This window comes from Rhinoderma darwinii, assembly GCF_050947455.1.
Source record: "Rhinoderma darwinii isolate aRhiDar2 chromosome 10 unlocalized genomic scaffold, aRhiDar2.hap1 SUPER_10_unloc_4, whole genome shotgun sequence".
NCBI classification, from domain to species: domain Eukaryota; kingdom Metazoa; phylum Chordata; class Amphibia; order Anura; family Rhinodermatidae; genus Rhinoderma; species Rhinoderma darwinii.
The window spans coordinates 77,789-104,231 of NW_027461834.1; the positions used below are offsets into that span (position 1 = coordinate 77,789).

At 47.8% G+C, this 26,443-nt stretch overlaps 1 pseudogene; it reads right to left on the reverse strand.

Moving 5' to 3' along the window:
• Nucleotides 1-7,213: 7,213 nt before the first annotated feature.
• Nucleotides 7,214-26,183, reverse strand: LOC142697950 (phospholipase DDHD1 pseudogene; annotated as a pseudogene).
• Between the last annotated feature and the right edge of the window lie 260 nt (nt 26,184-26,443).

The window sequence follows — 26,443 nt, forward strand, 5'->3', positions numbered from 1 at the left end:
CCAGCAGCACTGGGTCTCCAGCGTCCCTGCCGGGTGGAAAGGGCACACAGGGTGGGTCCGGACCCAAGAAATCTTCCATCAGTGGACAGCAGTAGCTCGCTTCGCCCCAGACAAGTCATCTTTAAGCTGTTGGATTACAATGATAAGCTGGCACTTATGAAGGCATTTCGCAGCAGATCTCGACCCTTGGAGATAATGGGCATGAGAGTGCTACTTTTCGAGGACTATTCTACGGAGGTCGCGAAACGCAGGCGCTCTTTCAGCAAGATTTGTACCACATTGTTCCAAGCGAAAGTGCGCTTTAATCTGCAATATCCAGCCATTTTACGGGTGTTTCAAGCGAGTGGTCGGACCAAGACATTTACCACAGCGAAGGAAGCGGAGGACGCACTTGCAGAGTTATGTAGAAGCCGCCCCCCGCACGAGGAGCGACGCAGTCCAGAGCACAGTCCACGTCGCAAGTCAAGAGATGTCGGACGGAGTCGCTCGGATATGGAGCGAGCTTGGGCAGAAGTTTTATTACCCACACCCGGAAGAGATCGTGGTGGAAGATCCAGTAACAGAGGGGACTCTCCGAAGCCGCAGAGACGGCCGCGGGACCGCACCCGGTCTACGTCTCCTGATTGACGAGTGAAGTTTTTTCAGGACCCTTATATCTTATGAGGTGGTTCTGTGGACGCTGTAGATCACTCGCAGGTTTCGATTTTTTGTAGATAATTCTGGATGATTGCACATGAATGTCTTATAACGCAGCATCATTATGTCGTCAACTGCTCTAATGTGAAAATTTATGCTTTCTGATATACTGTCAAATTTATACTGCAGTGGGTTTGTGTTAGGGCCTGATCTAGGCTCTCTCTATGTACATCTCCAATGGAGAATTCTACAAGGCCTTTCTCACTTACGGGTTTAGTTATGGCCGTTGCAGGTCAAATACTCTGGGAATTTTCTGCAGGTGCCTCGGGGTCGCTGTTCGTGTCAGCCTTGAAGTGGTGCAGTGTCTATATACTATACGGTAATCTGAACGGATTCTGGGCTGGTGGCCCTTTGATATAAGACCGTACACCGGCTACAAGGGATTTATGGCCTGTTATGGGCTGGTGTAGCTCTGTGTATATATGTGGTATATATTTCTGCTACGCAGGTCTTGGAGGGAGGGGGAGGGAGGGATGTGTTGTGCACAACAGAAAAAAGTGAAGTCTATTACACCAATGGATACTAGGAGGTTGACTGCCCTTACCGCAGGCGTTCTTTCTCGTTCTTTTGGTCAAGGTCTGTTGGCCTTGATTTGGAGTTTAGTTTTGTTCTCTAGGCCGGGTTTTGGCGGTGTTCTTACTGTTCATACATGGCTTTTGGGTAAAGATGGATCCGACTCCCCGAACCGATCACGGCTTTTAGACACCTTAGCTCATCTTATGCATAGTCCAATAACATGAAAATAGTTTCCTGGAACGTCAAGGGGCTGAGATCCCCACAGAAAAGGACAAAACTTTTGGGACACATGAAAAGATTACATCCAGATGTAGCCCTGTTACAGGAAACTCACCTTACCAAGCCAGACTTTAAATATCTACAGAAGTTCTGGGTGGGCCAAGTTTTTGGCTCGGCTGCTAGAGACGGTAAGGCGGGAGTTATAATATTGATGCACAAAAATTTTGCTTTTACATTGGTGTAACAGGAACGTGATGGTGAGGGCCGTTGGATCCATCTAGTGGTGGAACATGCAGGGGGAACTTTTAGTATCTATAATGTTTATGGTCCGAACGTGGCCAACACACAGTTTTTTGGTCAATTGGAAGCCCAACTTCAGCAGGATCGCACCAATTTATTAGTGCTAGGGGGAGACCTTAATACTGTAAGGTCCTCTAGGGAGGATAGGAGCGTAGGGTCCATTTCGCATAGGCATAGGGATAGGATCTTGCCAGACTCTTTAAGACACACTGCCCTCACAGATGCTTGGAGGAGTTTGCATCCTGATCCTCGGGAATACACACAGTATTCTCATGTACATCAATCGTGGTCGCGTATTGATTATTTGCTGGTGAACTAAGCATTTTCCAGCCGGTTACGTGACGCGACAATAGAGGATCTCATCATTTCTGATCATTCCCCGGTTACCATTACATTGGCCGACACAGTAGCTAAGAGACTGGATTTTATATGGAGGTTCCCCTCCTTTCTGTTGACGAATGAGGGCTTTTTACAGAAGCTAAGGGGATGATGGACGGAATTTGATGGGGACAATGCATCGCATCGGTCGGACCCGTCGTTGTAAAGCGGTAATTTGCGGGAAAATTATACAATTTATGTCTAATCTTAAACGCAAGACTAGCGAAGGGTACAAAATGGCGAGCGAACGATTACGATGTGCATACATGGCATTTCTACAATCTCCGTCAACGTCTCTGGGGGAGAAATGGAGGGAAGCCAAGCGGCAATTTGATCAGTGGTTAGATAAAAGAGAAAGTAATTATCGGTCCCAATTTGATGCTGGTCTTATGCGGTTCGGCAATAAAGCGGGCAAATTATTAGCACGCCTAGAGAAGGGGAGGTATACACCGTCGCACATTTTAACCCTTAAAGATGCCAATGGAATACCTACATCAGATCCCAAAAGAATTAACACTATTTTGCGTATATATTACCAAGCCCTTTACTCAGACACGCCCATTGACCCCCAAAAAGGTAGGGACTTCTTGGAGAAGGTAAACTTGCCTGGACTCACTCAGGAGCAGAATGATTTCCTGAGCGCAGAGGTCACACTGGAGGAAATCACGAGTACCATTCGGACCTTATCTAACGGAAAGACCCCGGGGCCAGATGGGTTTACGGGAGAATTTTTTAAGTCCCTGAGAGAGGAAGTTAGCCCCGTCCTGGTGGAATTTTATAATATTTTACTGAAGACAGGTACTTTTCCAGCTGAGGCCAAAACAGCACATATAAAGGTGTTGCCCAAGAAAGGGAAGGATCCTCTTGACCCGGGGTCCTATCGTCCTATATCATTGATTGATCAAGACCAGAAGTTACTCTCAAAAATTTTAGCTAATCACTTGGCTATGTATCTACCTACATTGGTGGGAAAATCCCAAATGGGCTTTGTAAAGGGTAGGGCAGCACTGACTAATCTGCTTAAGGTGTTGACGGTGCTAGAAACAGTCAGGCATGATCCCCAGCCAGGTACCCGACCGGCACTCTTAGCGCTAGACGCAGAGAAAGCTTTTGCTAACATACAGTGGGAATGGCTGGGGATGGTGCTGAATAAGATGAAGGTTCAGGGAGCCTTTAGGATCTTTTTGAAAGGTGTCTACACTAATCCCCAAGCTCGTATTCATTCTTCAGGATTTCCGTCGGCTCCCTTTCACTTGTATAAAGGGACTCGTCAGGGATGTAACCTGTCGCCACTATTATTTAACTTAGCACTGGAACCAATGGCTAGATTTCTGGAGGAGTCCGCAGTGTTCAGAGGTATTCAGGTGGGGTCTTTGGCAGTTAAGATAGCCTTGTTTGCTGACGATGTTATACTTTTTATGTCAAATCCTCAAGAGCACTTGCTGCCGGTTTTTCATTTTTTGCAGGACTTTGGGCAATGCTCGGGGTACAAAGTTAACGTAGCCAAAAGCGAACTGCTGGAGTTGGGTAAACCGCTACCTAGGACCTTTTGGCAATCTTTGGGATGTGGGATATCTCCGGTTGAACACTGCATTACGTATCTAGGCAGTAAGATAGGGAAGGTGCCTGAAACCCTGTATGGCCTGAATTACCCACCGCTATTTAAAAAAATACAGGCAGAACTCACCAGATGGTGTCAGTTGCCGTTATCCCATCTGGGGAGGTGCCACTTGATTAAGATGGTTAGTTTCCCCAGACTGTTATACCCCTTTCAAACACTCCCGCTCTTGCTGTGGATGTCTCCAAACTGAATTCCTCATTTACAAAATTTATATGGGCAGGAAAGAGGCCTCACATTGCACTCACTAAGCTTATGCTAGGCAAACATGAGGGCGGGCTGAAGTTCCCAAATATCAGGGGTTATAACGTGATATGCCTATTTTGTCATGTAATGGATTGGCTCCATGAAACGAGCCATTATTCCAACTTAGATCTGGAAGGGGCGTATGTCTCACCCTGGAACTTGAAAGCCTTGTTAGACTGTAGAGTTGCTTTTCTTCCGTGCCGTCTCAAAACCTCCATTGTTTTGAGAGATACAGTCCTAGCCTGGAAAGCAGTTCGTAAATTCTTTGACCTGCCTCACCTGCTCTCTAAACATATGCCGTTGTGTGGACACCCGGAATTCCTACCGGGAGTAGACAGTGGGGATAGATTTGCCTTTTGGGGGGAAAGGAGATGGTTAACCGGGTCGGAAAACAACGCTAAACTCAGACCCTTAGAGGGTAATGTTAATTTTCTACAAGTTCTCCAGGTGCGTTCATTCTGTACCTCTAGGCTAAGGGATTTGAATAAGGAAGCCACCACTCATACTCTAGATGAGGTCATAGGCCCAACGACTCTTCGGGCGACTATTTCGAGGTTGTATAGAGCACTTGGGGACTGCTTTGTCCGCCCGTGACCACGGGCTATGTTCAAAGTATGGGAAAGATGGACTCAGCATCCAGCTATACGAGAGATCATATTGGAGGGTTGGGAGACGGTACGGAAGGTTATCGTGAACGAGAGCTGGAGGGAAACCTATTTTAAATTAATGCATTCGGCTATATATGGCTTCAATATTTTACCTTCACAGTCCTTCCCCGATCGCATTACGTGTTGTCCCAAATGTAACACCCCCCTGACAAATTTGTGGCACGGAGTAAGGGGTTGTGCTCATACTGAACGATACTGGGTGATGGTACAAAAGTATATTTTGGAGCATTGGAAGGCGAAACTTCCAATGACGCCTCAAGCGCTACTATTCCATCAGGCGCGACCGCCAGAGGAAGAGGGTGCTCGAGGGATGAGATCTCCTCCCCCTTTTGTACACACAATTTTACTGGTGGCCTTGAGATGCCTTCTATGTAAATGGCTGGAAACTGACACACCGGGTCTTGATATGATCGTGTCACGTTTGAAACAGTTTTTAGCTCTTGAGCGGGTGGAGGTGGAAAGACGGAAAGAAGCGGGAGCCAAGAAGTTATTTGCTAAATGGCGAATGTTTATAGAATCACAATGCACAGCTGCCGAGGTGGCTAATTGTTACGCCTTTTAGGCACACTGCGTGGTATCATACGCAGCTTCTGGCAGGCACTTTAGGGGGCTTGCAACTTCAGTCTAGTTAGGGGATAGACGGGGCATTGTTACTCATTGATGACCTAAGTCGTGTTCAGGGATAGGGGAAGTCATGTTTTCAGTTGCAATGCGGATCGCAACATATGCCATGGTTGTATGTTATGCTATGTTAGTTTAATTTTATTTTGTTTGCAGTTGCGGACTGTTCACTTATGACGCAACATTTATGTGAAATGTTTATAAGAAAATGTGAAAATTGTTAATAAAAATTATGTTTAAAAAAAAAAAAGATGATATTTGGGAGAAAGGTTGGAGGTGGTCGATGTCTTGGCACTTGGTCGCCATCTCTGGAGTTCATCAGTTTAGGATGTTCCCAGAGAAGTACCTGCTCGGCTGTGACGTGTCATTCCACCTCTAGTGTCCACTGTTTATAAACGGTTCTTGTAGTTCGTCCTCCCTGATGTAAGATGATATATGGGAGATAGGTCGGAGATGGTGGATGTCTTGGCACTTGGTCGCCATCTCCAGATCTTCTGCAGTTTGGGATGTGATAACTGCTTGGCTGTGGCGCGCCATTCCACATCATTGTATAAAACTGGAAATAAGAGAAAGTAAACCTGTAACTATATGGACAATTCCTCTAATATTTCTAAGACATTATTAGATGATAATGGAGACAGTAGTGACCATAACAGCTAAACCCAGTGGTAGTAGTCATCATTGTCTGGGCAAGGTCCAAGGGGGCAGAGGGTGGGTAGTGGACTGGTTATTTCCTCACATTTATGGGGCGGGATCCCCTTTTAATAGTGTTTGGATTGGATATTGGATATTCTCTACCTGCCATCTATATACATGTGATTTAGGACATACAACACATTGACCTCACCCTTATTTTTATTTTTGTCAGGTCCAACATGGAAGATTAGGGCTGGATCTTGTGTATTTGGGGTTTGGGGTGTGTGGTCAGATGAAACCGTCTCACGTCACCGTCCACGATGATCCTCTCTATACTCCAGAGTCCTGGTTCTTCTCCCTCTTGGAGATGGTGAAGCTTTTCCGGGTAATTTTTATAGATAGACTCTAAGAAAAGAAACACATATCCACATTATAAACCCCATGATTGTAGAGATGAATAATAATGTTATTACGAGGTCCGGTATACGAGGTGATAATGAGGTGACGTCTACTGACCTGCATATTCTGATAGTAGCTCAATACATTCACCAGCATGAGGACCAACATCGACCACTCCATGATCTTTGCTGTCATTTCACTGATTTGTGAAAAAATATCAAAATGAATACCTTAAAAATTGCACAAAACAAGAACTTTCCGCCCCAGCCGAGGTTTTGCTGCATTCATGTTTATTGCATGGAGTCATGTGACTGACGGCGATGCCAAAACAGACCTGACCCATTGTCATATGACACCACATCCATTACATTGCGGGCGTCACGAACACCATGATGCTGAGAACGAGCACAAAGATTATGGGTTCAATTGTTTTACTAAAGAATGGCTTCCAGGGGTGCAAATAAAATCAAAATCTATCAAATCTATCCAATGATCCAGAATTTTTGATAATCTCATTAATGCCGGATTAAAGGAATTTTTTTTTTAAAATTTTTTTTAAGCTTTCGTATTTTTATTATTTCTGGTTAAACAGAACACAATCCTAAATAGCTCTCTAGGTTAATGTGGAATTGAACGCTCTCTGGACAACATCTTACACCATCGCCGGGCGGCAGAAACGAGGCAGTCTCCTCCCACAATGCCTAAAGGTCACCTAAAGAGACGTTGATGAGGTTAGGCACTCGCATATACATACTACACGCTGCATCAGGCAACTATGGAAGTTTCTCTATTTCTGTTATGTATGGGGTGGGAGTGGGGGGAGGGGAAGATTAAAGTGACTGATGAGAAGTAAATCATAAATGATTAAGGTGCGTTCTAGGAACAAAACAAAAACATTCAAAAACATGCATCTGAGTCGTAATCTTCAATGCCTCAAACAGTCTGCCATATTGGTCACCAGATAAACATTGGTTTAGATCAAGGGGCCTCTAAAGTTCATCTACACCTAGCTTGTCTTCTTCATCAAGCTGGCCGTCTTTGTACAAGAATGTTAGGAGGAAGAGTGCCACGTCCATGGAGGACCAGTAAGCCGTGTGCGACGTCATGGCCGACCAGTATCTGCTTTCTACCAGCCCTTCTCGTAGCTCAAAGTCAATCTGGTGCTCCAAATCCACTGTAAGATCTGCGTCCAGTGAGCCCAAGATGCTGTGTGGAATGGTTTGGGACGTTGTAGCACCTGGACTCTGTACTGACTTCTTGTCTTCCCCATCAGCCAATTCTTTTACTTCATAACCTTGAGATGTAGTTGCACTAGAACGTGCAAATCTTGAGAACAACATTCCCACCAGGCCTTTTCCGATGCTTGCGGCACCTAATATACTTGCTTTGCCTATATTTGTTATGGACTCTCCATAGTGTCTTCGAGGCAGAACCGGTGAAGTGCTTGGGCTTGGTATGCTTTCTGTATCGGACATTGAGGTAGTATCTTTGGACGGGTTGATGAGACTCTGTCTAATATGCTTGTATAGAATGGGATTTGTGGTGTTGGATGAGTGGATCTGGACAGGTGCAATGTTGCTGCAGTGCTTCAATATTAATGGCTCGAGTCTGTAGGCCACTGGATCTGCAGGGTGGAATACATTAAACAAACGATTACAAATAGCTCTAGGTAAAATATGTTCTTTAGTTCCGCGATTTCCAGGACGAATTCCACGCAAAGCCAAGAATATTGCTAGGGGCTCACCCATGCAGAAAAAATTCTCGACCTTAAATTTTAAAACCGGGGCATTAGACATAGAATTTTTAAGTCCATGTAATCGGTCTTCCAGTTCTTTTAACCGTTGTTTGGTCAGGAAAAGCTCTCGAAGGAGATGCTGTTCTTCTTAATTAATCCACTGGTCCTCGGGCTCTTCATCCTGGTCCATCTGTTCATGGACATGGACTGGATTCCACCCAGTCATGATATCGTATGTAATCACACATCCCAGTGAATGGGATACAATAGACACTTTGCCACCTCGGTCTTCAAACTCCGGGTTCCGGGAGCAAAATAAGTTGTATAAACGGTTCAGCTCCTGCTGTAATCTTTTCACTAACTCATCTCTGTAGAGAGGGCTGGTATAGTGCATAATGTCCATTGCGCTGCTGTTCAGCATGTCCCGAATCCCACGCACCTTATCTGGAGTAATGGAATCTACCGTATCTCCGCCCAGAGCAAGCTTGGAACGCCATTCCACAGGGAGGAACTCAACATGCTCTGAAGTCTGATAAAGTGCTTCTCTTCAATCTTTCTTGCAGTCTCTCTCATCATGGCTGTATTTTTGATAATTCTTCCTTGATCCATCTTCTGTCCAATACCATGGACAACAAAAACAATGTGACTTGTGTCGACAGGCTTGTACTCGTACGTAGCTTCTTCAACATAACCTCTATGAAGCCTGGTCCTGCTGCTTGAAGCTTTTGAGAACCCCAACTTTTGGGTAACAGTCCTTGCTATTTTAGAAGTTGTTGCATCGCTGTAGAGATAGACTTCATCCACACTGTGCCAATCGACGTGGCTGCGGCTTAACTTCAAACTGTGGATGGCTTCATAACGCTTTCTTTTAGCACATGGGGCGCTTGTGCTCTCGTTATATCCTCTCCAATTGAACAGGAAAGGGAGGGAGAAGGGAGCAAGGTGGTAGATAACATCCTTGTGGTCCACGGGTTTTGCCACTTCCAGGTCAAAGTTGTCATGCATCTGATGACCCCTAAAGCAGGTGAGATGTTCCTGTTCAATCAAGTTGCTCTCATCTTCATCGAGAGGTTGCCACGTGCCATCAATGAACCACTGACCTCGCATCACAGGAATTTTATCGTTCTGGTTCCAGTAGACTGGATAACACTCCCCCTCGGTGACATCCACCTCGTGCAGGCTGCTCCTCACACACACAGGCTCGATCTTTACCACATTCCCGATGTTCACCAGGTCTAGGCCGGCGGCTCCCGACTCCCCATCTCCCGGCACGGCTGCTTCTCCATCCGGGGCAGCGCTGAGCTCCAGCAGGCGGCGGTAGGCTATCTCGATGCGCAGGGAGTCGTAGCCGATGAACGGTTTCCTGCTCTAGGATATTTTCTGGAAAGAAATTTTCCCATTTCACTGTAAAAAAAAAAAAGAAAATGCTCAATGTTAAATAATATGGAAAAATTGTCAGAATTGTTTCATCTTAATAATCAGCAGTCTGATAATCTATAGGACTGAGGGGATGATGTACATCAGTGGGGGGGCATGGTTGTTGATGTGAGGTCTGGGTGTAGCTAGCAGAGAGCCAGGCCACACACCAAAAGGCCAAGAAGATGGAGAAGAATCCCAATCCATTGGTCTCCATAAAGTGAGAAGTCGCCAATAAATGAGAAAATCGCACTGTGTCAATTCACGGAAAGAAAGACCGGGTTGCACTTTCCTGCAGTCCCTGGCAATCTCCCTATGTGTTTCACCGCCATCTAAACAAGATCCTCCTAGAACCGCCCGCTGTGATATCTACAACAGAATAAAATAATCAAAATAATCAAAACAGGATGAACAAAAAAATTCACTGAAACAATCAACAAAATAACATTTATTTCCTTAACAACATGCCACATACATGTACATGGCAGTCGTTAAGGGGAAGTATGGAGCGAGATCACGGGCTGGGGTCGCTCCATACTTAGCGGGTAATGGCTGTGTAATATAGCCAACACCGCACTGCAACGGACAGAATCAAATATCACTTTGATTATTCCCATTTAACCCCTTAGAGGCCACAGTCAATCACGACCACAGCATCTAACACATTAGAATGAGAGGGGCGACCCCCTCCGACGTGCCATTGTCCCCCCACGATGCTATAGCGGGATGCCAATGGTTATAATGGCAGCCTGGGGGCCTAATGAAGGGTCTGCCATCTTTGTTCTCCGGCAGGGCTTTATAGGTGGCTGTAAGAATCACAATATACTGCAATCTTTACTATTGCAGTAGATCGTGTGAGCGATCGCTGGGTCAAGTCCACTAGGGGGAAAACTCAACAGATTTTTAAAAAAGTTAAATTCCCTCTTCCCATTTTTTCCGTAGAGTAATGTTAACAAAATATAAATTAGCATAACTGATATCGCCGCGTTTGCAAAAGTTCAAACTATTACAATCTGATGTTATCTAACCCACTGAACACAGTAAAAAAAATAAAAAATCTTTAAAACACCCAAATTGCTGTTTTTTGGTCACGTTAGTTTCCCCAAAAAATAGAATAAAAACTGATCAAAAAGTCGCACCCCAAAATGGTAACAATAAAAGCTCGCCTCGCAAAAAATAAGCCCTCACATCGCTCAATCTACAGAAACATAAAAAAAGTTATGGCTCTCAGATTTTGGCGACGCAAAACTAATTTTTTGAATAAATAGTTTTACATAAGAGGTAAAACATGAAAAAACTATACATTCGGTATCGCTGTAATCCGTAGAATAAAGTGAACATGTAGTTATTACCGGACGATAGACGCTGTAAAAACAAAAGCAAGGCAGGAAATAATAAACGAAAATGGAAAAAAACGAAAATTGGTCGTGTCATTAAGGAGTCAAATCAAGAGAGGGAGTGGGGGAAAGACGCCAAGCTGCAGGGTCCAAAGTGGAAGAGGATGAAGGGCATTACTATCTTCTGGGAGCTCTATAGCCCCCTACCATGTGATCACTGGCCAATCCCTGTAGATCATGATGAAGTGATGCCACCCCTCATTTATTTATTCTTAAAGTGACCCCGCCAGTCAAAGCTCCCAACCGTATGCCCCTGGGGAGCTGAAAAGCTGTATACCGTGATCTACATGTAATATAATTATTAACCCCTTGATGTTGCACCCAATTTTGTCCTTTAAGCTGCAAATATTTTTTTTCGCTTTTGTCTCCCTTTATTGTGACCATGAGCATTTAAAGGAGCACTCCACTTTATTTATTTTTTTGCACCCTCCATTTGTGCATTCGTGTTTCAGTGGGGAGCTGGGTGTAGAAATACTTACCGATCCCTGGATCCTGTCGTTTTTCGGTTCCAGGGCCGCGCACGTGATCTTCATTCTGACCTGGTCTGGAATCACTGCTGTTTAGAAAACCGTAAGTCAATGCATTCCTATGGAGCCTCGTTCTGGCCTCGTCCTGGCCTTGCTGGCTTCCATAGGAATGCATTGAGAGTCTGATTTCCGGTTTATTCAAAAGTACCGTGACTCCAGACAAGTCAGAGGGAAGATCAGGTGAGCGGCGTTGGACCCGAAAAATACAAAATGCGGGGATCGGTCAGTATTTTGCACACATATATATTTTTTGGGGATATTTATTTAACTTTTTTTAAATTCTGTTTAGTAGTCCCCCTAGTGGACTTGAACCAGTGATCATTGGATCGCTCACACGATCTACTGCAATACTAACGTATTGCAGTATATCGTGATTCTTACAGCCACCTATGAAGCCCTGCCGGAGAACAAAGATGGCAGACCCTTCATTAGGCCCCCAGGCTACCATTATAACCATTGGCATCCCGCTATAGCATCGTGTGGGGACAATGGCACGTCGGAGGGGGTCGCCCCTCTCATTCTAATGCGTTAGATGCTGTGGTCGTGATTGACTTTGGCATCTAAGGGGTTAAACAGGCAGACTCAAAGTGATATTTGATTCTGTCCATTGCAGTGCGGTGTTGGCTATATTACACAGCCATTACCCGCTAAGTATGGAGTGACCCCAGCCCGTGATCTCGCTCCATACTTCCCTTCAACGACTGCCATGTACATGTATGTGACATGTTGTTAAGGAGTTAAACGTCATTTTGTTGATAATTGATTCAGAGTTTTTATGTTCATCCTGTTTTGATCATTTTCTTCTGTTCCAGACGTCACAGCGGCGGTTCTAGGAGGATCTTGTCTCTACCGTTCGTGAAATCACCCGGAAACAACTGGAGCATGCCCATCGCGCCTGCAATGTTCTGGCACCCAGGGTGACCTGTTTATCTTGCAATGTGTTTATCCAACCAGCGGACATAATAATAAAAGCTGGGGCTGACCCCCACTTTACCCCACATCTTGGTCTGAGTCCCAGTTATTTCATATAAATGTTAGAGGTTGTGTTATATGGGGGTGATGCCTTCATTGGTCCTGTCAGTCTTCTTTTACCAAATGTAATCCCCTGTGATACAATGCTGTCACCCAAAACAACATGGAAAAATCAATGGAGGGGAGTAAATAGTTTTTATTAGCACAGTATAACAGATGACCTTACATTGACCTCTGTGAAAAAAAGACGCTAAAATGTCACTACATCAATGACTTATGTTCTGGGGTCTGCGAAGCGCATAGCAGATTATAAGTTCATAGCAGATACTAAACCATGGCAGCTCCAGAGCAGAACTGACCTTACTGTGACATCACGATGACATCACTGAGCTATGATGTCACAGAGAGCTGAGAATTTGGGAATTCCCCTGACAGCAGCAGAACTGACATGATTACATCACTTAACTATGATGTCACAGAGAGATGATGGGAGGTTATAAATATTCCCCTGACAGCAGCCCGGTCTTTCTTTCTGTGAATTGACACAGTGTGTGATTTGCTAATTTATTGGCGACTTTTCACTATTATGGAAATCAACGGACTGGGATTCTTCCCCATCTTCTTGGCCTTTTGGTGTGTGGCCTGGCTCTCTGGAGGCTACACCCTGACTGTGATCAAGGACCATGCTCCCCCACTGATGTACATCAGGTAAGATGGAGAATTACACGACTCTTATTTTATAGTTTGGGAATGTATAAGGTAATTACTTAAATATGGAGGAAATATCTAAGTAACAAAATGGCTTCCATTACCCAGAGGGGCTGCAAGAGGACAGAGAAACGCATCCCCTCATCCCTATAGATTATTATCAGACTGATGATTATTAAGATTAAACAATTATGAAAAATTTTCGATATTATTTAACATTGACTTTTTCTTTTTCGTTTCACAGTGAAACGGGAAATTTCTTTCCCGAAAATATCCTGTTTAGAATAGGATTCGTAGGAATGGCCATTGCCTGTAAGTAAATATCACAGAAGTGATTATAATATGTTCTTACTTCTGGGGGATGGCGGGTTATTATAAAATGTCTTATATCTGATTATATTACTCTGGGGTCAAACCTACATTTATTTTTATAAAAATGTGATTACTACGTCAGTGAGAGATGCAGGCCGGTTGCTAGGGACACATTGCTGGACAAGACTGTGGTTGTTAGAAAGTGTATCCCTAGCAACCAGACTGTCAGACATGACTCAGACTTGGCATCAGTCCCGCCCTGCCCCCATCTCAGCCTGCAGCAGTAATCAGATTATTCTAAATAATAAATAAAGTTTTGTTAATCTCAATTGATAATAATAGTCCGGATCAGACGATGCAGATAAATGTTCCCGTCCATGACCTGCCTAGGTAGAGTCGTGTGTTAACCTTAGACCATACTATCCCCCCCACCCCCACTTAGTAAAGACACATGACACCGAGGTTGGATGTGAAATGGCCACAGCAGCCGTTTATTAATTTCACAGTTTTATAAAAACAATTTAAATCCGAAACATTCGGATAACTAGTTAGGAATCCACCAGAGAATTCCTCCTAATAATTCACATGACCCAACATGGGTCAGAATCATAAATAACAATTAAACGTTAACATTAACCCGAGCAGAGGAAGTCCTTGAAGCCCCTTCAGATGTTCCTTATTAAGAACACACCGAATTAGCCATCTGCAAACCACCAATTACCTCCAGCCGTAAACCAGCTCGGAAGCACCGTTCACCTCTGCAGATGGCTCCAACCACTAGAAGTCCACTTCAAGGGGATATCACCCGATGAAGCCCTCAAGTGATGTACCGACCACTAGAAGTCCACTTCAAAGGGATAACACCCGATGAAGTCTTCAACCATGTACCTTTTTTGGGGGACGCATACCCCCGATGCGACCCCCCCACCATTTTGTACTGACTGGCCTCAAGGACTCCCCCCGCCACAGCGAAACAGGCCTTGACCCCCTTAAGCCTGTGAGTTCCTCCACACCACCACCGCCCTTTCTATGCCTTCTGCTATCGCCAAGCTCCACAGATCAATGCCAACCTCGGTCAGATGAACCCCGTCACTTCTCCAGAAATTCCCCACTCCTGACTCCAAATCCCTATGCCTTACGCAAATGCCCCCGTTCTTTGCCACAAAACGGGACACCGCCCGGTTAACCTTTATGCGAGCCTTATTGACTCTCTCCACCGATCTAGCTAACCGCCAATGCTTTCTTGGGACTATGTCCGACCACACTACCACCAACTTGGGATAAGATACCCACAAACACAACATATCATGTTTGATATCCCGCACCAACTCACGAAAAGGGCGGACTCCTAAGTCATTCCCACCCACGTGCAACACTAAAACCTCCGGAACCCTATCAAGCCGCGCATATGTCTGGAATTCCGCCAACACCCTGTTCCACGACATACCTCTAAAACCCAGCCAATGCACAACCGCATCCTGTCGCGGAATGCGCAACTGGCGACCATCCGGGCGGACGTCCGCCCTCAAAGCCCCCCAGTGCACGTACGAATGACCCATCAACCACACCAGACAAGGAGGCGAATCTGAAACGGAAAAAACAATTAGGCACCACCAATATAACATTTGTAAAGCGTAAATAACCCCAATCATAACATATGGGGGCGGACATAGGACTTAAACCTTTTAGACTCCCAACGACCAATACGCCTCACCCCCTCATCATCCAACCCCCAGCGCCCCGCTTCCGTTGCTGCGCCAATCCTGAAGGAATGAGATGAATATGAGCCTGCCGCTACACCAACCGCCGTCAAACATTTTTTAAATACAGCTCCAAACTGAAACCTGGACAAAAACGACCCGTCCATATGACGTAACAAAGGCAAATCTGGAGACCCCCCGTTTTGCGTAAAACCCCGCATGCACTCTACAGGGCACATGACCGACCCCGGGAGAGCGAACAAAACTATCAGCTTACCCTTCCCTACTTGGTCAGTTTTAGATCGACGCAACCATACCTCTAGCCGATCTGCAAATAGGCTCACCTCCCCAGATCTCAGCCCCCCTGCCCGTTTAGTACTTGGCGACACCAACTCACCTATTCTAAATGCTCCAAAGAACGCTAACGAAAAAGCCAATCGAAACAAATCCATTTCATCTGAAGAACGACATACCGATGCTAATGAACCGCCCAACGAGCTAAGCAAAGCAAACGACACCGGCCTTCTACTATCCGCCTCCACCCTACCTCGGCGCAACCCCTTCAAAGCCTGCGATACCAGAAATTCCTTCGATACATCCCGAAAGCCCCGCAACTTAAACCCAAACGCCACTGCAGATATGAACCGGTTCACCTTCGCTACTGAAAACCCCGCCTCCCAGGCGTCACCTAACCAGTACAAAAGTGCCACCAACCTGTCTCTATCCGTATTGACGTCACCCAACTCTCTTAACCACTCCTCCCACTGCCTCCAACAAGCAGCATACGCACTCCACGTCGCGCGCGCCAAAGACCTTTTTAACAGCTGCTCTACGGGACCGATACCAGATCCCACAGATGCTCCGGACACGCCAACCCGAGACGTTCCGCTCCCGGTGCCAATTGCCGAAACCGGTCCCACTGCGAGCGAGAAAGAGCATCAGCGATACAATTCTGAACACCCGGGACATGCACCGCCACCACCCACGCGTTCAATGACAAACACACCAACACTAAATGTCGCAACAATTGAACTACCGGAGGAGAGGACGCCGTGATATTATTAATGGCCAGCACCACCCCCATGTTGTCGCAGTAAAAACGGACCTTCTTATCCCTGAGCCTGTCCCCCCAAATGGTAGCCGCCACCACGATGGGAAACAGCTCGAGCAGGGCCAGATTCCGCGTGAGTCCACTGGACACCCAGCTAGCCGGCCATTGACCCGCGCACCACGGACCTCCCCCATAAGCTCCAAAACCACCCACCCCAGCCGCATCCGTAAAAATATTCAAATCACTCGTATCCTGCGCAGGCGCCATCCATAGCGAGCGACCATTGTACTGGCCCAAGAAGTCATCCCAAACCTGAAGATCAGCTCGGTGCTCCTCCTTGAGCCGCACAAAATGATGCGGCGCGCGCACTCCCGCCGTTGCCGCCGCCAACCTCCTACCAAACACCCTCCCCATCGGCATAATCCGGCAGGCGAAATTCAACTTCCCCAGCAGCGACTGAAGCTCCCTCAGCGCCATTTTCTTCATTCTACAAGCCCGTCGAACCTCCAGCCTCAAAGCCCCCAACTTATCCGCCGGGAGCCGACACTCCATTGCCACCGAGTCAATTTCGATTCCCAAGAAACAAATCGTCGCTACTGGGCCCTCCGTTTTTTCCGGCGCCAAAGGGATCCCAAAATCCCTCGCCACCTTCTGTAGTGCATGAAGCAAATTACCGCAAACCGGCGAACCCCCCGGGCCAACGCACAAAAAATCATCTAAGTAATGGATCAACGAGTCGACCCCGGATACTCCCCTCGCTACCCACTCCACGAAGCTACTAAACGCCTCGAAGTATGCACAAGAAAGAGAACACCCCATCGGAAGGCACCGATCCACGTAAAAGGCCCCATTCCAAAAACAACCCAACAGCCGTTGGCTTTCTGGATGGACCGGCAACAACCTGAACGCCGCCTCGATGTCGGTTTTTGCTAGCAGCGCCCCCGGACCCGCAGCCCGCACTAACCCCACCGCCTTATCGAATGAGGTATAAACTACGGAACACAACTCGTGATCAATCCCGTCATTTACCGACGAACCTTTGGGATACGATAAATGTTGAATCAAACGAAACTTTCCGGGCTCGCGTTTAGGGACAATACCCAAAGGGGACACGACTAAATCTTTTACCGGCGACTCAACAAATGGCCCCGACATGCGCCCCAACGAAACTTCTTTTAACAACTTTTCCGACACGACTTCCGCATGCAAGTAAGCCGATTTTAAATTCCTCCGCGTAACCGGAACCTCATAAGGAGGCGGAGGAATAACAAAACCAACACAAAACCCTTCATAAAGCAACTTAGCTGCCGCCCTATCCGGATACTCACTTAGATAAGGGGCCATCCTTTCCACCCTCACCGGCGACACCCCCTTGACCAGCCCCATGCTGGTTCCCTGACCTCTTTTTTCGCATACATTTTGCCGCCCCGTGTGATGCACCATTACACTCGGAGCACACGTGCTTGAACTTGCACGTGGCCCCGAACTTGCACTGACCTTCATTGAATTGCCAGCAAAACCCCGCCTTTCCCCCGCCGCTTTGTCCACTCTGACTAGACTGGCCTCCCTGGCCACCGCTCCCGGGAAAGGGCTGCCTAACCGGAGCCGTAACCCGTAACCAGAGAGCAATATCCTTCTGGTCCCACCGAATCGCCGGCCGAACCGCCTTCCGCTGACGGAATTGCTCATCATATCGCAGCCACGCCTGACCCCCATACGCCCTATGAGCCTCCCCAATGGCATCAAAATAACAAAATAACGCCGAACAATTTTCCGGCGCCTTTTCCCCTATCACACTAGCCAATATGGCGAACGCCTGCGACCAATTAACGAACGTCTGCGGGATAAGCCTATACCGCCGCCGTTCCTCCTCGTCCTTTTTACTCTCATCCCGCTTGCTCTTATCCAAATTAAATGTAGCCAGCGGCAAGAGAGAAAAAATTTCAACATATTCGTCTTTCCAGATCCGATCACGCACCTCCTGCTTTAAATGCGCCCCCAACGGACCCTCAAAACAAACATACACCTCCCCCCGAGCACGATCGTCCATACGCACTCGATCGCCGTCCTTCTGTGCCTCGGTCTGTACCGACACCGCGACCGCCTCTCTAACCGCCACCACAGGACGCGCCTGTAACGATCCCACGTATCTGGGGCCTTCCCAAACTACCGCAGGAGACACTTCCGTTACTACCGGCGCCGCGGCCCTATCCAGGCGCCCCACCAGCTCCCTTAAGCAACCCACTAAGTCTGCCAAACCTGCTCCGTCGCGTCCGCCCGCGCCACTACCGGCCCCCGATGCAATGCTAGCCGCCCCCCCGCCGACACCCGACATAAAAATCGCTGGATAAGACAAAGATGGAGTTATACACTCACCGGGCTGCACAGGCGCTGTGTTCCCGTCAGCCGGACCATCCTGACCTCGACGATACACGTCCAGTTCACCTTCCTCCAGTTCTTCCCTCGCCACCTTCTGTAGTGCATGAAGCAAATTACCGCAAACCGGCGAACCCCCCGGGCCAACGCACAAAAAATCATCTAAGTAATGGATCAACGAGTCGACCCCGGATACTCCCCTCGCTACCCACTCCACGAAGCTACTAAACGCCTCGAAGTATGCACAAGAAAGAGAACACCCCATCGGAAGGCACCGATCCACGTAAAAGGCCCCATTCCAAAAACAACCCAACAGCCGTTGGCTTTCTGGATGGACCGGCAACAACCTGAACGCCGCCTCGATGTCGGTTTTTGCTAGCAGCGCCCCCGGACCCGCAGCCCGCACTAACCCCACCGCCTTATCGAATGAGGTATAAACTACGGAACACAACTCGTGATCAATCCCGTCATTTACCGACGAACCTTTGGGATACGATAAATGTTGAATCAAACGAAACTTTCCGGGCTCGCGTTTAGGGACAATACCCAAAGGGGACACGACTAAATCTTTTACCGGCGACTCAACAAATGGCCCCGACATGCGCCCCAACGAAACTTCTTTTAACAACTTTTCCGACACGACTTCCGCATGCAAGTAAGCCGATTTTAAATTCCTCCGCGTAACCGGAACCTCATAAGGAGGCGGAGGAATAACAAAACCAACACAAAACCCTTCATAAAGCAACTTAGCTGCCGCCCTATCCGGATACTCACTTAGATAAGGGGCCATCCTTTCCACCCTCACCGGCGACACCCCCTTGACCAGCCCCATGCTGGTTCCCTGACCTCTTTTATCGCATACATTTTGCCGCCCCGTGTGATGCACCATTACACTCGGAGCACACGTGCTTGAACTTGCACGTGGCCCCGAACTTGCACTGACCTTCATTGAATTGCCAGCAAAACCCCGCCTTTCCCCCGCCGCTTTGTCCACTCTGACTAGACTGGCCTCCCTGGCCACCGCTCCCGGGAAAGGGCTGCCTAACCGGAGCCGTAACCCGTAACCAGAGAGCAATATCCTTCTGGTCCCACCGAATCGCCGGCCGAACCGCCTTCCGCTGACGGAATTGCTCATCATATCGCAGCCACGCCTGACCCCCATACGCCCTATGAGCCTCCCCAATGGCATCAAAATAACAAAATAACGCCGAACAATTTTCCGGCGCCTTTTCCCCTATCACACTAGCCAATATGGCGAACGCCTGCGACCAATTAACGAACGTCTGCGGGATAAGCCTATACCGCCGCCGTTCCTCCTCGTCCTTTTTACTCTCATCCCGCTTGCTCTTATCCAAATTAAATGTAGCCAGCGGCAAGAGAGAAAAAATTTCAACATATTCGTCTTTCCAGATCCGATCACGCACCTCCTGCTTTAAATGCGCCCCCAACGGACCCTCAAAACAAACATACACCTCCCCCCGAGCACGATCGTCCATACGCACTCGATCGCCGTCCTTCTGTGCCTCGGTCTGTACCGACACCGCGACCGCCTCTCTAACCGCCACCACAGGACGCGCCTGTAACGATCCCACGTATCTGGGGCCTTCCCAAACTACCGCAGGAGACACTTCCGTTACTACCGGCGCCGCGGCCCTATCCAGGCGCCCCACCAGCTCCCTTAAGCAACCCACTAAGTCTGCCAAACCTGCTCCGTCGCGTCCGCCCGCGCCACTACCGGCCCCCGATGCAATGCTAGCCGCCCCCCCGCCGACACCCGACATAAAAATCGCTGGATAAGACAAAGATGGAGTTATACACTCACCGGGCTGCACAGGCGCTGTGTTCCCGTCAGCCGGACCATCCTGACCTCGACGATACACGTCCAGTTCACCTTCCTCCAGTTCTTCTCTCGCCGACGACTGTCCCTCCCAACGACATCTTCGGAACGGGGATGAGGACGCGCTGACCGATGGGCCGGCAACCTGCCGCCCGACCGCCGGGACCCAGACTTCCGACCGGACCTGTTGCCTTGACGTCGCTGCAGATCTAGGCGTCCGTCTAGACGATCCTGACGAAGCCTGCCCCCTGGCCGGAACATCACCATGCGGGGCGGCCGTACCTTGTTCTCCAAATCTTCCATCTGATGGGGGAGGGGTGACAGGGAGCCCAGCCTGCGACTCCCTGCTTACCGCCGGACCCCGTCGCGGCCTGGGATTCCTGCCAGGACGCAGGGCCTGGGAAGGGGCGGTCCTCCCAGCTGCCTGGCCTGCAGCGTCCGGGATCGGGCTCCCTCTGCGACGCCGTGTCCGCGGGACTACCTCAGGACTGAGGCGCTCTGGAGGTCGGGACCGCCGAGAGGGACGGGTCGACCCAGCCTGCGTCGCCGTCACCCCTGGCACCGCTCTCTGCTTGCCCAGCGCAGGAGCGGTTGTTGCCGACTCCCCCCCCGCCGCCATAGCCATGCTCGTAAGGGGGCCGGGGGAGGGGAGCCTGTCCCTTTCAACAGACCCCGAACGCCGTGCCAGACGTGGCGAAACGGCGTCCGGGATCCTAGTTATTGCAGCCACGGTCTCCTCTAGCCATCCGGGACCGTGGTGCACAGCAGCGGCACGCAGCCGCTCTAACATAAGGGCTTCTGCCATTACTAAAAGCCGGGCAACGGGGAGCTTACTTGCTTCTATGTTACTCCTCCCGCTGCTTCCGGCTCAATGCCGAGAAACAGCGGGAAGCGCAGTAACGGCCCCCCGTCCCCCTTAACTCCTCCCCGTCCCTCCTTCAGCTCCTACCAACTCTCCCTCACCTAATTAACCCTTTCCCTACCAGGACGGTCATGTCGGCCTCCCTTCACCCTGCTGCGTCCAGCCTCTTCTTTATTGTAGGTTTCTTGTTGGGTTTAGCGCTTGGTCCGCGCTTCATAGATGTTATTAGGTTGTTTTACACATGGTACAGGATTTATTTGGCTCATTTTCTCTTTTTCAGCTCTGGGTCTGACGTTTCTACATTACAAGTTCATCATGCTCCATGCTGAAGCCTTTGGGCCTCGTCAGACCTTGGTTCAAAAGATCCTCCTGGCAATTGGATGGTCATCATGCGTTTGGACGGCCATGATGGCTATGTTTTCGGTAAGTTAATAAATGTTTTATGTCAATAGGGTTGTCCCATCTGCCCTAAATAGGGACCCGCTGGCAATCAGCTGATCACTGTGTTTCCGGCAGCTGAACCCCTGGTGATCATGATCAGCGGTTATCACCGTGTGGCCACACATTAAAGTGGTATTACATGGCTTATACCAATGAATGGACGACCATGTAGTAGATGTGTGTCTGCTCCATCTAACAGAGAGGAGTCCCAAGCAGGAGACCAACCTCTATATCCATAATGTCTCTGTGGTTATTATATCAGAACACGTTATTTAGGATTTATTGGGAAGTTCTGAGGGTAAGTTAGTGATTAGTTCCATAAGATTTGCTGTAACCTCTGTCTTCTTGTTTTCTAGACCTACCGTTATCCAATGACTCACCGGATTTGCGCTTTCATTGCATTCGGGTTTGGCAGCCTTTACAACCTTTGGCAGTCCATACTCCTCTACAAAGTGCCCGAAAGCCGAAGAGTCATCAGCCATTTCAGACTGGCGTCCTGTATAATGGCCGTAACCTTAGTGGTTTTCTGTATCCTTTCTTAAATAATATTTGAATGGAATCCAACCGTACTTGTCTTTAGGTTCACATGTAGGAAACATCAGATCCTGAGGTGATCATTTCCCTTTATTTTCTGATCTCCGCCGTCAGATGGCGACATGCTGGTGTAACACAGCGCCATCTGGTAACATTGTTCAGCTTCTTGCAGGAAGATACTGAATAGAAAGCAGCGGTACTGTCCTTGCTATACTGTATATGTATTATATTAACATTTATCTTACATAAAAGTGTAGTAAATTGTATAGGACACTTACTAAACATAATAAACGTTATTTTCCTATATAATAACCCACCAGTCATTGGAAGTAGGGTATCCGTATACACCTACCTGTGCGCTGGAGATCAATGTGTAAAGGTATGTACAGTATATCTCATACATAAGTTATTGACATGCTGAGCCGCTGGTACAAACCAGTGAACGTAAAATTCCTTTAATCCGGCACTAATGAGATTATCAATAATTCTGGAATATTGTATAGATTTTATATGCACCCCTAGAAGCCGTTCTATAGGAAAACAATTGGACCTATAATCTTTGTGCTTATTCTCAGCATCATGGTGGTCGTGACGTCCGCAATGTAATGGATGTGGTGTCACATGACAATGGGTCAGGTCCGTTTTGCATCGCCGTCAGTCGCATGACTCCATGCAATAAACATGAATGCAGCAAAACCTCGCCCTGGGTGGAAAGTTCTTGTTTTGTGCAACTTTTAATGTATACATTTTGATATTTTTTTCACAGATCAGTGAAATGACAGCAAAGATCATGGAGTGGTCGATGTTGGTCCTCATGCTGGTGAATGTATTGAGCTACTATCAGAATATGCAGGTCAGTAGACGTCACCTCATTATCACCTCGTATACCGGACCTCGTAATAACATTATTATTCATCTCTACAATCATGGGGTTTATAATGTGGATATGTGTTTCTTTTCTTAGAGTTTATCTATAACAATAACCTGGAAAAGCTTCACCATCTCCAAGAGGGAGAAGAACCAGGACTCTGGAGTATAAAGAGGACCATCGTGGACGGTGACGTGAGACGGTTTCATCAGACCACACAGATGCCTGTCTGTTTTAAAGAAACACTATGGGCCGGTCACTAACGGCTTAAAAGGGGATCCCGCCCCATAAATGTGAGGAAATAACCAGTCCACTACCCACCCTCTGCCCCCTTGGACCTTGCCCAGACAATGATGACTACTACCACTGGGTTCAGCTGTTATGGTCACTACTGTCTCCATTATCATCTAATAATGTTTTAGAAATATTAGAAGATTTGTCCATATAGTTACAGGTTTACTTTCTCTTATTTCCAGTTTTATACAATGATGTGGAATGGCGCGCCACAGCCAAACAGTTATCACATCCCAAACTGCAGAAGATCTGGAGATGGCGACCAAGTGCCAAGACATCCACCATCTCCGACCTTTCTCCCAAATATCATCTTACATCAGGGAGGACGAACTACAAGAACCGTTTATAAACAGTGGACACTAGAGGTGGAATGGCACGTCACAGCCGAGCAGGAACTTCTCTGGGAACATCCTAAACTGATGAACTCCAGAGATGGCGACCAAGTGCCAAGACGTCCAACAGCTCCAACCTTTCTCAAAAAAAAAATCTTACAAACGGGGAGAAAGATCTACAAGAACCGTTTATGACCAGCGGACTCTACAGCGAGGTGGAATGGCACGTCACAGCCGAGCAGGAACATCTCAAACTGCAGAGGCTCCAGAAATACAACCAAGTGCCAAGACATCCACCACCTCCAACCTTCCTCCCAAATATCATCTTACCACAAGGAGAGAGAAGCAGCGGACTGTTTACTATCCTCATGGTCCTTGTTTGTTGGCTTATAAAACGGTTTAGTAAAGTCATTTGACTTATTTCTACCACCTGAAACCTGTTTTTGTCTTCATTACTGTCAATAATAATAATCCTGAGTCTTCCATAGATCTGTCCTCATGAACCTGGAGGAATAAGAACGTCTCAATGTTTTTGTAGCAAAATTATGATTTATGAAAAAAATAAATATATATTTTTTACACTATAAGGCTATGTTCACACGGTGTATTTTGCAGGAGGAATATCTGCCTCAAAATTCAGTTTGGAAGTTTGAGACAGATTTTCCTCCCCCTGCACGCCGATTTCCGCGGAGTTTCTCGCGGCGTCATTCGCCCGCGGCCATTGAGAGCTGTGGGCATAAAAAACAGCGGAATACGCTTTCTCTGCCTCCCATTGAAGTCAATGAGAGGTCAGAGGCGGAAGCGCCCGAAGATAGGGCATGTCGCTTCTTTTTCCCTCGAGGCAGTTTTACTGCTCGCGGGAAAAAGACGCCGACGCCTCCCATTGAAATCAATGGGAGGCATTTTCGGGCCATTTTTGCCGAGTTTTGCGACACGGTTTCCGCGTCAAAAAACTAGGCAAAATACTCCGTGTGAACATAGCCTTAGACGTACATTTTATCAATAAAAAAATCTTGCTACAAAATGTGTACACGTGATAGTCTGGCCCCTTATTAACCCCTCTGATCTGTATGATTGATGCAGGGTGGGGAGGGAGTTCGATCACGATGTGAATATTGCATTCAGCTTCCCGTCAGCGGCAGGAAACACCACTAGAGCGTGTGGAGGAGGGTAAACCATTAGACTACCAAGGAGGAGGCAATTTACCTTTTCCTTACCCAAGACCACCAGGGAATCAAATACTGACCCCTCTATGTAATGTACGGATGTGCAAGTTCCACCAGAGAGATGCTCTTTATAGGTGAGGGTAGTGGCATAGTTATAGGGGTCACAACGGTCGCCCCTGTTCTTACACAGCGCTGACCGTGCTGGTCTCGCCTCCAACGGAATTTGCATCCGCAGGACACACATTCAGTGGGGTTCAATGCTGGAGCCTTTCTCCAGCATTCACTGTGCCGCGATGTAGTGACGTTATCGCGCCTGTCTGCGCCGAGTCACTCACAGCACAGACCGGAGGGGAAGGATCCTCCACCCATCGTGGGAACGGGAATAGGTAATTAATTGTTATTATTTTTCTATTAGGTACATACTTATGGGGGCATTATAGAGGGTATGGGAGGGGGGCTCATATGGTAGCTGCTGAGGGGGCATTATACTGAATGAGACAGCTATAGGGGGCATTATACTGTAGGGGGGCATTATACTGTATGGGGCAGCTATGGGGGCATTATACTTTATGTGGCAGCTATGGAGGGCGTTATACTGTATGGGGGTATCATACTGTATGGGGCAGCTATGGAGGGCTTAATACTGTATGGGGGCATTATACTGTATGGGGCAGCTATGGGTTGCATTATACTATACAGGGGCATTATACTTTATGGGGCAACTATGGGGGCATTATACTTTATGGGGCAAATATGGGGGCAATATACTGTATGGGGGCATTATGTTGTATGTGGAAGATATGAGCGGCAATATACTGTGGGGGCAGCTATAGGGGCATTATACTGTATGGGGCAGCTATGGGGGGCATTATACTGTATGGGGGCATTATACTGTGGGGGCAGCTATAGGGACATTACATATTGGGGGCAGCTATGGGGCATTAAACTGGTGGTCAGCTGTAGGGGCATTATATTGTGTGGGGGCATTATACGGTTAGGGCAGCTATAGGGGGCATTATAGTGTGGGGGCATTCATGAGGTCTGTCGGGCATAAGCGTGCGCAGGGGTCTGGTGGTGTTGGGGAGGAGTAGGGGGGTCCAAGCTGAATTCTTGCACCAGGGACCATGAGCCTTAGCTACGCCCCTGGGTGAGGTTATTAATGGGTGAGGGTCCTGAAGGGCATCCAGTGCACAGTGACTGTTAGGGGAGAAAGGTTTAAATGTGGTTTTAATTTATGTGCAGATTGTGAAGGGGTTAATAAAGTTTTCTCCTCTTCCATTATCTCTAATTAGCATATGGGTGCAACATATAAAGAAGCTTACCCTTCTATGCTGTCTGAGGGTACTGGCCACACTCATGGGCCAATAGAGAGAGGTTTTGTACTGGACTTTGCCCACAAGCAAAGGGCTTAAATTGTCTGCTTTATAGTGCGGCTTCCTCTTTTCACTGGGATCCTGGAGGCGAGTTTTGAGGTACCGCTGCCCTGTCCAAAACAGAGTGCCATGACTGCTGCTGATGGTGATTTAATGACAGCCTTTAGGGCTCGTATCCTAACAGAAGGGAAAGGTTGGCTCAGCCACTTCCTTGATGAGACGGCTTCCCCACCCACTTCTATTGA